The 8485-nt window shown below is 33.2% G+C and overlaps 1 protein-coding gene across 1 annotated transcript in view; it reads left to right on the top strand.

Moving 5' to 3' along the window:
• The first annotated feature begins 4661 nt into the window (after positions 1-4661).
• CYLC1 (cylicin 1) overlaps positions 4662-8485 on the top strand; it is an 83138-nt gene continuing 79314 nt past the window's right edge. Inside the window, exon 1 of the mRNA XM_019429497.2 lies at positions 4662-4692. The gene's annotated coding sequence lies outside the window, so the exon portion shown is untranslated. The remainder of the gene's footprint in view (positions 4693-8485) is intronic.

Raw genomic sequence — 8485 nt, 5'->3', positions numbered from 1 at the left:
ATGCACATGTTCACCTACTGAAAGCATAGGAGTTACATGTGTAGTATTTATCTTTATATTTAAAAAAAGGCAGTGCAAGGGTGTTGTCTTTCTATCTCTCTAATTCATTTGCTTTTTAAAAATGTATTCATTTGATCAATCAAAACAAATATCTAATGAACTCAGTCACGGATATTCTCAAAATATAGCCGCTATTTAGTCTTTATGGGTCTTACATGTAAATAAAATATTTAGTAAAGTTCTCTCAAAAGCTTTAGACAATTTCCTATTTTGTAAGACAAGTTCTTCTAATTCTGTGATTCACAATCATGCATGTACATGTGTTTATAGCACACATTTGAAAATGAAAATTTCTGAGCACATTTCAAATAAAAGATTCTAACTAAAGCTGTACTAAGCCACAATAATTGCAACCCAATTACTAATAATAAATGTCACTAATGATCTATAAAAACATCCACTTTTGTACGATTTAAATTGTTGCATGTCAGTCCTTTATATCTACCTGTGTACAACTTTATCCTGATCATACCTTTCTTACATATTTATGCATTGAACAAATATTTGTTGAGTGCCTGGTTTGAAGCAGCACTCTGCTAATCATGGAGATGAAATTATTAACTACAACAACAGCAAAAACAAAACAAAACAAAACAAAAACAGAAATAGCCTTACTTTCATGTGGGGCTTGCATTGCTTGTTCCAGGAAACATAAGATTGTTGACTCAAGTTTTGATATCCCAATTTGCCCCCTTTGAATTTGATGCAAGGTTTATTCCCCTCAATATCAGAAGATTCACTCACTTCAAGGTTCCTTTTGACAAGACTTGAAGTGTGCATCCTCACTTGCAACAATAATTTATATTATCTCTTGATCAAAGTTTGAGAGCATCCTTATAAATGATTAGAGTTTAAGAGTTAAGAACCATTATTCTAACTAGATGGAGATATCAGGCTCTTTTTAGTCTACTGGAGTTTCCTGAGTAATGGTGGGAATAGGGCAAGGGGTAATTTCAGATTTTAGCTTTTAACTTAAATCTTGAATTCCATAGAGTTTCATATTCACAATTATTTTCATTATATATCATTGCCAATTAAAATGCCTGATAAGTAAGAAATAGTGGTGTTACCTTACTGGATCAATATATTACATGCAAAAGCACTCAGATTGTTTTACATAAAATATATTAATACAGAATGAAACCTATGTGAAATGTGGAATTTGGCTCTGGACCACTTGGTTACTACCCTCTTAGATCCTTAACAGTCTGTGTTACTCTAGGTTAACTAGCTATCTACTCCATCCCTATTACAGATTGAGACACCAAGGAAAGTTTAGTTGGCTTATCCAAAGCCCTATGATTAGTGACAAAGCTGAAATCTTAACAGTGGTTTCCTGAGTTCTAATTTAATATGTTTTTACTCCCAAGCATATCCCTTCAAAACACTTCCACCCTTACCACCAGAACCAGCAGGGGATCAGTACAAAATGAAACTGCAACATAGTCATAAATTTTAGGTCAAAATTAATGGCCAATTTAGTCCTATTACTAGTAGGTAGCAGTATATTGATCATTTAAATCTCAGTTTTTCAGTGGCTACAGACATTAATGATGCTTTCTTAGTGAAAGAAAACACCTGAGATAGTATTCATTCAATAAAAATGTTTAGTGTCATCTATTTGCCAGGAACTGGAGATACACCAGTAAATAAAACAAACAAAAATCCCTGCAGCCATGGTCTGTATATTCTAGTGGTGGGTGATAAACAATAAACAAGTAAGTTATGTAGAATGTAATAAGTGCTATGGAAAAAAATAAATGAGATAGAGTGGAAGGGAGGCCCAGCGCAGGGGAGAAAGTGGTATGGGGGCTTCAGATTCAATTGAAGATGTGATGTCCTGCCAGTCTGTGTGTGAATATTGTTAAAGACTGAAATTGGTGACTGAAAATAAAATGTTATGTTTTTCTTCTTCAAAGCTCGAGGTCATGCTTGGAGAAGTCCAGGGCCCAAGCCAAATCTCGTTGTAGATGTGCATATGCTTTCATTGTTCCCTGCTTTGTATCTCATTTTTAAAATCTGAGAAAGTTTTGAAATGGGGGGTGGGGGGGAGGAAACAGGTGTGACAAAAGAGAAAGAGAGGAGGAGACAACCAGCCTCTGTCTGCTTCAGTATTGCCTTGGTGATGGGGTTGTACAGGGCATGTACTCTTCCTGAGCCCTAGATCTTTCCCAAAACAAGGCTGTTCTCTGGTTCTTCTTCCAATTTTCTTCCTTATGATTAAACCTTCAAATCAATAGTATGTATAAATTTTTAAAAATAAAAACTTTAAGTATACTCTTCACATGAGTTAAAATAAGCCCTTTACAGCTTTATATGTTCATAGATATTACTTAATTTTCCTTGACTGAATCTTAGAAATTTTGACAGAAATTTTGTATTCATTGAAGCTGCATTTATACCAATTTGACTATTTGAATTAACAGGTAAGTTAAGAAAATAAAGTAGTATTAGTCAAGATATTTTGCGGTGTACCTGGATGGTTCAGTCGGCTGAGCCTCCAACTTCAGCTCAGGTCATGATCTCCAGGTTCATGAATTTGAGCCACCACATTGGACTCTGTGCTGACAGCTCAGAGCCTGGAGTCTGTTTCAGATTCTGTGTCTCCCCTGTCTATATCCCCCCCACTCACACTCTGACTCTCTCAAAAATAAATATACATTAAAAAAATTAATAAAATAATTATTTTGTTAATTGTTTTATCTACACAACAGCCTTTCAAAAGTAATACTAATTTTATTATCAGGCCAAATAATCCAAGAATATAAATGTTCCAAATATTATTTCTATCTGCACTTGCAAAGCTTTACATATATTTTAGTATTATATTTTTTGCTTATCAATATATACATATTTTGTAGGAATTTTAACTACAAAACATCATATGCAGAAAACAAAATTATCCATAACTCCACTTATACCATTATGATATATTTAACTTTATTTCTTTTTACAATAAATACTTCCACTTTACATGGTAGCTATCAAACTCTGTGTACAGTTCTACATATCTTTTTTTTTTTTTCACACAAACGTTAGGCGTTGACAACCAAACAGACATGATTCCTGCCCTCATGGAATTATAATCTAGGGATTTACTAAAACCATTCCCTAATCTTGGACATTTAGAGTGTATCTAAATTTTAATATTTTATGTAAAATTATAATTAACATCTTTGTGCTGAAATAGTTACTTAGGATGCATTCCTAGGAGTAGAATTACTCTGCCTGAGAGTAGGAACATTTTTCAAGGCTCTTTACACATAGTGTTCCTTTTATTACTTTACAGATTGTGGTCTATTTTTGACTTACAAATTGAATGGCTTTATATTACTTTACTTCAGAAGGTAATACTTTTTGATAGTCTTTTAAGCTCAGTTTGGCCAATGGAAGGGCTCTGAGACTGTGTAACACTACTCAAGTGAAAACTAACTTGGTGCTTGGATCACATTTTGCTTTTATTTTCTAAAAATGAAATAAGGTCAAGAGCGCCTGGGTGGTTCAGTCGGTTAAGCATTGAACTCTTGATTTTGGTGCAGGTCATGATCTCGTGGTTGTGAAATTGTCTGTGCTGACAGTACAGAGCCTGCTTGGTATTCTGTCTCTCCCTCTCTCTCTGTCTCTTTCTGCCCCTTCCCCACTCACTTGTGCTTTCTGTTTTTCTCAAAATTAATAAACAAACTAAAAAAATGAGATGAGCTTAGTATTACATAAGAAATATACACTTTCAAAAATAAATAAAAATTCAATGACAAAAATGTAGCCAAAAATGAAAATAACTAATCAACTGCTTCTCTTCCTGGGACCAAAAAGATACTCACTTTTTGTTTTCTAGATCACATGAAAGACATCTTTTTTCTGTATGCATCCTTACCTACCACATGACTTTCCTTTATATAATGTAAAGTTCATATTTTGCAAATTTCCTGCCAAGTAGCATTTGATAACTGGTTCTAATATAACTTTGTACATAACAACAATTGTTTTTAGATTTGGGGAGAAAAAAAGTGTTTCAGAGTTCTTGGTACTATTTTAATAGACATTTCACCTTTGTGTAACTTACACACATAAGATGAAACTATATTCAAGTTATTTTGAAGAAATATCACTGTGAATATAGATAGATAATAGATAGATAGATAGATAGATAGATAGATAGATAATAGATAGTTTTATGGGGGAAAGTCCGAATGTGAAGGAAATGTACAGGATTAAAGTAGCTCTTTAGAGGAATGTTTATATTCTTTTATATTCCTTTTAATCCATATAGCTCCTTCATATGCACATATAGACGTGTATATAGGTCTGTGTGTACACATGTATGTTCAAAACTGGTGTTAAAATAGTCTAATAACAATTAGATGTTTAGCAAACAACAAAATAGAATTAATCAATGAAAACCTGATTCTTCCTGTTCAAGCTGTAAAACATTATGTGTAAACACAGGTACAATTTTACAATAGATTTCAGAGGCATCTATGCACCATAAAATATAATTAATTCTGTCTTTTCCCTTCAACTTCCTGTTATTCACAGTGTCTTTATGATGTCATCACTCAACACTACCAGTTTGAAATTACAATCCTAAAGTCCTGGCAACATATAGGCAGGGGAAATGTCTCTTACAAGATTGTAAGTACTTTGTCTAATACTTTTTAGTATTTTTAATGACTAATATGCTCAACTTAGCAACATATTTATATTTTTAAATGTGAATAATATTTATTTCATTGTAATTTTATTTATAGATTAATACTTTAAAGAGAGGTATGAAATTTTCAACAATATCTTGGGTTTTTTGCTTTGAGATTTAGCTACTTCAGGCTTTGTCACAAAACAGTTGCATGGCCTTAACCATTTTGTGTGTGTGTGCATGTGTGTACTCACAATCACATCTTATTTTGAGACAGGAAGTAATTAATGTGTGTGAAGGCACTTAAAATGTAAAGCATGATATAATGTAGTAAGACTTTATTATACAACTTTGGTATACTTAATTTTCTGTAAAAAGAAAGTTAGATCATCCTTTTGCTCTGCTAAAAAGGAAGACAGTATTATTTCCAAGAAAATAAAGTTTAGTGAGTTGACTTTTAAAAAGAGTCATTAAGTGGATGATGAAATATTAACATGGATTTAACAGTATTTCTGCAGGTTTTAGTTGGCCACATCTTTCAATGTTGGTCTTTATTTTAAAAGTTTACATCTCCACAAGAATATTGCTGAAATAATACAAAAATTAGGATAATATAGACCATATTGACTTGGAACTACCAGCTAATAGCGATGTGTATTATGTTGAATCATATGAGATTGTTAATATTCAACCATTTTTACCTACAAAAATGGGAATTTCTTAAGATACAATCATATAAAAAGCTCATAAAGCTCAATAAGAAAGGTACAATTAAGGTGGCATAAAAATAGTTGAAGGCTATGAACAGATATTTTATAAAAAAAGAAATGTGAATGACCAGTAAACATATGAAAAAGTGCACAACCTCATTTATAAAAAGAACATTTAGAAAATCTTTGACTCAGAAATTCAAACTCTAAAAAACTTAAAGAGATTTTCCCTTTTTAAATGACACATTTTTATGATGCTTGGATGTTTTTCAATGAGTTTGTATTACTTTTAAAATCAGAAATTTCAATACAGTGTGAAAGAAAGGAAAAGAATGGTTTGATCTAGAAATTAAAATTGAGCTCCTAGTGATTTTGGAGAGGTATCTCTAGTTTTATCCTGCCTACATATGATCTTTCCTCTTACATCACAAAGGCTTCAGGATTATGTCACCATTGGGCATTATCTCTGAAACACACTGTCATCAGCAAAATCCTCTATACCCTCCTCTGCCTCATATCTGAATGATATCTCCACTTTATTGCTCTCCGAAACTCGGCTGTTTCTCAAATACATTGTTTTTCTTGGGGCCCTCTTGAGTGGATATTTTCCTTCCCATGTCCCCTCCTGCCACTGGAACCAGAGATGCTATAGATGTACATTTGGTTCCTCAATGGCATTTCCAACTCATTCTACTTCTCTACTCCCTAAAAATAGCCAGCTTTGAATCTCATATCATCAGATTTATATCACCTGCTATGTTTCCTTGTTGTATTCATCGACTAACTCCCAGGTCATTCCCTTTATTTTGCCATGGTTCTCTGTCTGGTCCACTGCCATTCCCTCTTTATTTAATCCCTGGTGATTTTGATACATAGATAATCATTCCCATATCCTAATATCTCATTTTTTTTACTTCATTTTCTCAAAGTATCTTGCCTTCCATCTTATTTCAGTTGCTCATTTCTATTCATATCCCTCCAAAATCTCAATTTCAATTATTCTCCAAACACTACTTCAGGCACCTCTAATACCCACACTCCAACAATTCACCTACCCCTATAAGACCTACTATTGATTTTACCAACTTTGAACTACTGCTCATTAATCCTTTCCCAATGGCTTTACTTATGTTCTTACTCATTATAGATTCTTACCTATCTTAGGTTCCTATAGGCTCATAGTGAACCAAAACAAATAATTTCATGCATAAATATTCAATTCCCTTTATCCATTTTCATTTTGATGTCTCTTAGACAAAACCCTAGTTATAGATATATCCAACTCCCCCATCACTTCTCAGTGGTACCTTTTTGCAAGCTGAATGTAGTTGAGGAAAATCATGTAACCATGATAACTGGCTTCAACTTAATTTATAATATCATACTGCAAGTGGGCCATTAATGTTACCTGGCAATGGTATTAAACTTCTCTCATCTGTTCAAGTCTCTCCTTTAAGATGACTATTTCTTACATTTTTTCTGTTAAATTTATAATAGATTTTTCCACTCCACTCTCACATAATAGAGATAAATAGGATAAATTTTCACCATAGTCACAACTAAATATACTAATCTATATGTATTTTACAACCTTTTTTTTCCCTGACTTTTCTCCTATTATAGTAGATACTCTCTTCTTGCTCATATCTAAATATAACTTAAGGTATATTAGTTTCCTAGGGCTGCTTAAGCAAATTACCACAGATCAGCTGGCTTAAAACATTAGAAGTTTATTTTCTCAAATTTCTGTGAGCTAAAAGTCCAAAATAAAAATGTCAGCAATATGGTCTCCTTGCCAAGGCTCTGAGGAAGAATCTGTCCGATGACTCTCTTCTAGCTTCTGGCAGTTTCTAGCAATAATTGACATTCCTTGGATTGTAGATCCATCACCCCAGTCATTGCTTCCATCATAGCTCACATGGCACACTCTCCCTGTGTGTGTCTGTGTCCAAATCTCCTTCTTCTCATAAGAACACCGGTCATTGTAATTAGGGTCCACCCTAATCCAGTATGACCTCATCTAAACTTGATTACATCTACAGAGACCCTGTTTCCAAATAAGGCCAAGTTAACAGGTACCCAGTGATTGGACATGAGTGTGTCTTTATGTGGGACACAATTCAACTCATAACACTGAGCATTGGATTTCCTTCACTACGTAAGAATATGGCTCCTATATTTAACTTATTTTCTGTAGCCTCGTTATTTTTATTTTTTCTATAGATTTATTGAAACAATTGAAATATAACTGTGTATGTTTGAGACGTACAATGTTATTATTTGATGCTCACGTGCATGGCAAAATTATGACTATGGTACGGTTATTTAACACCTCCATCACGTCATGTAATTACCATTTTTTTTTTGTGGTGAGAACGTTTGAGGTCTACTCTCTTACCAGATTTCAAGTATATAACGCAGCAGTGTTAACTATAGTCACCATATTATGCATTAGATCCTCACAACATATTCATCTTATAAATGGAATTTTGTACCCTTTGACAACATCTGTTTCTGTGGAAAGAACATGTCTTCTTTGAAAAATGCCTATTCACATCCTTTTTCCATTTTTTAATCAGTTTACTGTTACCTAAATGTTTTGTATGTTAACCCCATATCAGATAATTGCTTTTCAATATTGATTGTTCATTTGCTGTGCAGAAGCTAAGTTTTATATAGATTCCACATACTTACTTTTGTTTTTGTTGCCTGAACATTTGGTGGCATATCCAAGAAAATCAATGTCAAGGGCATATCAAAGATCTTTCTCCCTATGTTTTTCTTTAGGAGTTGAAAACTTTCAGTTCTTATGTTCAAGTTTTTAAACCATTGCAAGATAATTTTTATGACTTGTGTGTGATAGGGTTCCACTTTTATTCTTTTGCATGTAGATATCCACTTTCCCCAGAATCATTTAGTGAAGAGATGATCCCTTACCTATTGTGTGTTCTTGGTGCCCTCATGAAGGTTAGTTTATCATATATACATGGGTTTACTTCTCTGTTCTTGGTTACATTCCATTGGTCTATGTTTCTGTTTGTATTCCAATACTATACTGTTTTAATTACTATACTTTTTACTA

Source organism: Panthera pardus, unplaced genomic scaffold (genome assembly GCF_024362965.1).
Source record: "Panthera pardus isolate Hobbes unplaced genomic scaffold, ASM2436296v1 HiC_scaffold_27, whole genome shotgun sequence".
Classification (NCBI taxonomy): Eukaryota; Metazoa; Chordata; class Mammalia; order Carnivora; family Felidae; genus Panthera; species Panthera pardus.
This window is presented reverse-complemented; position numbering and strand designations above follow the sequence as displayed.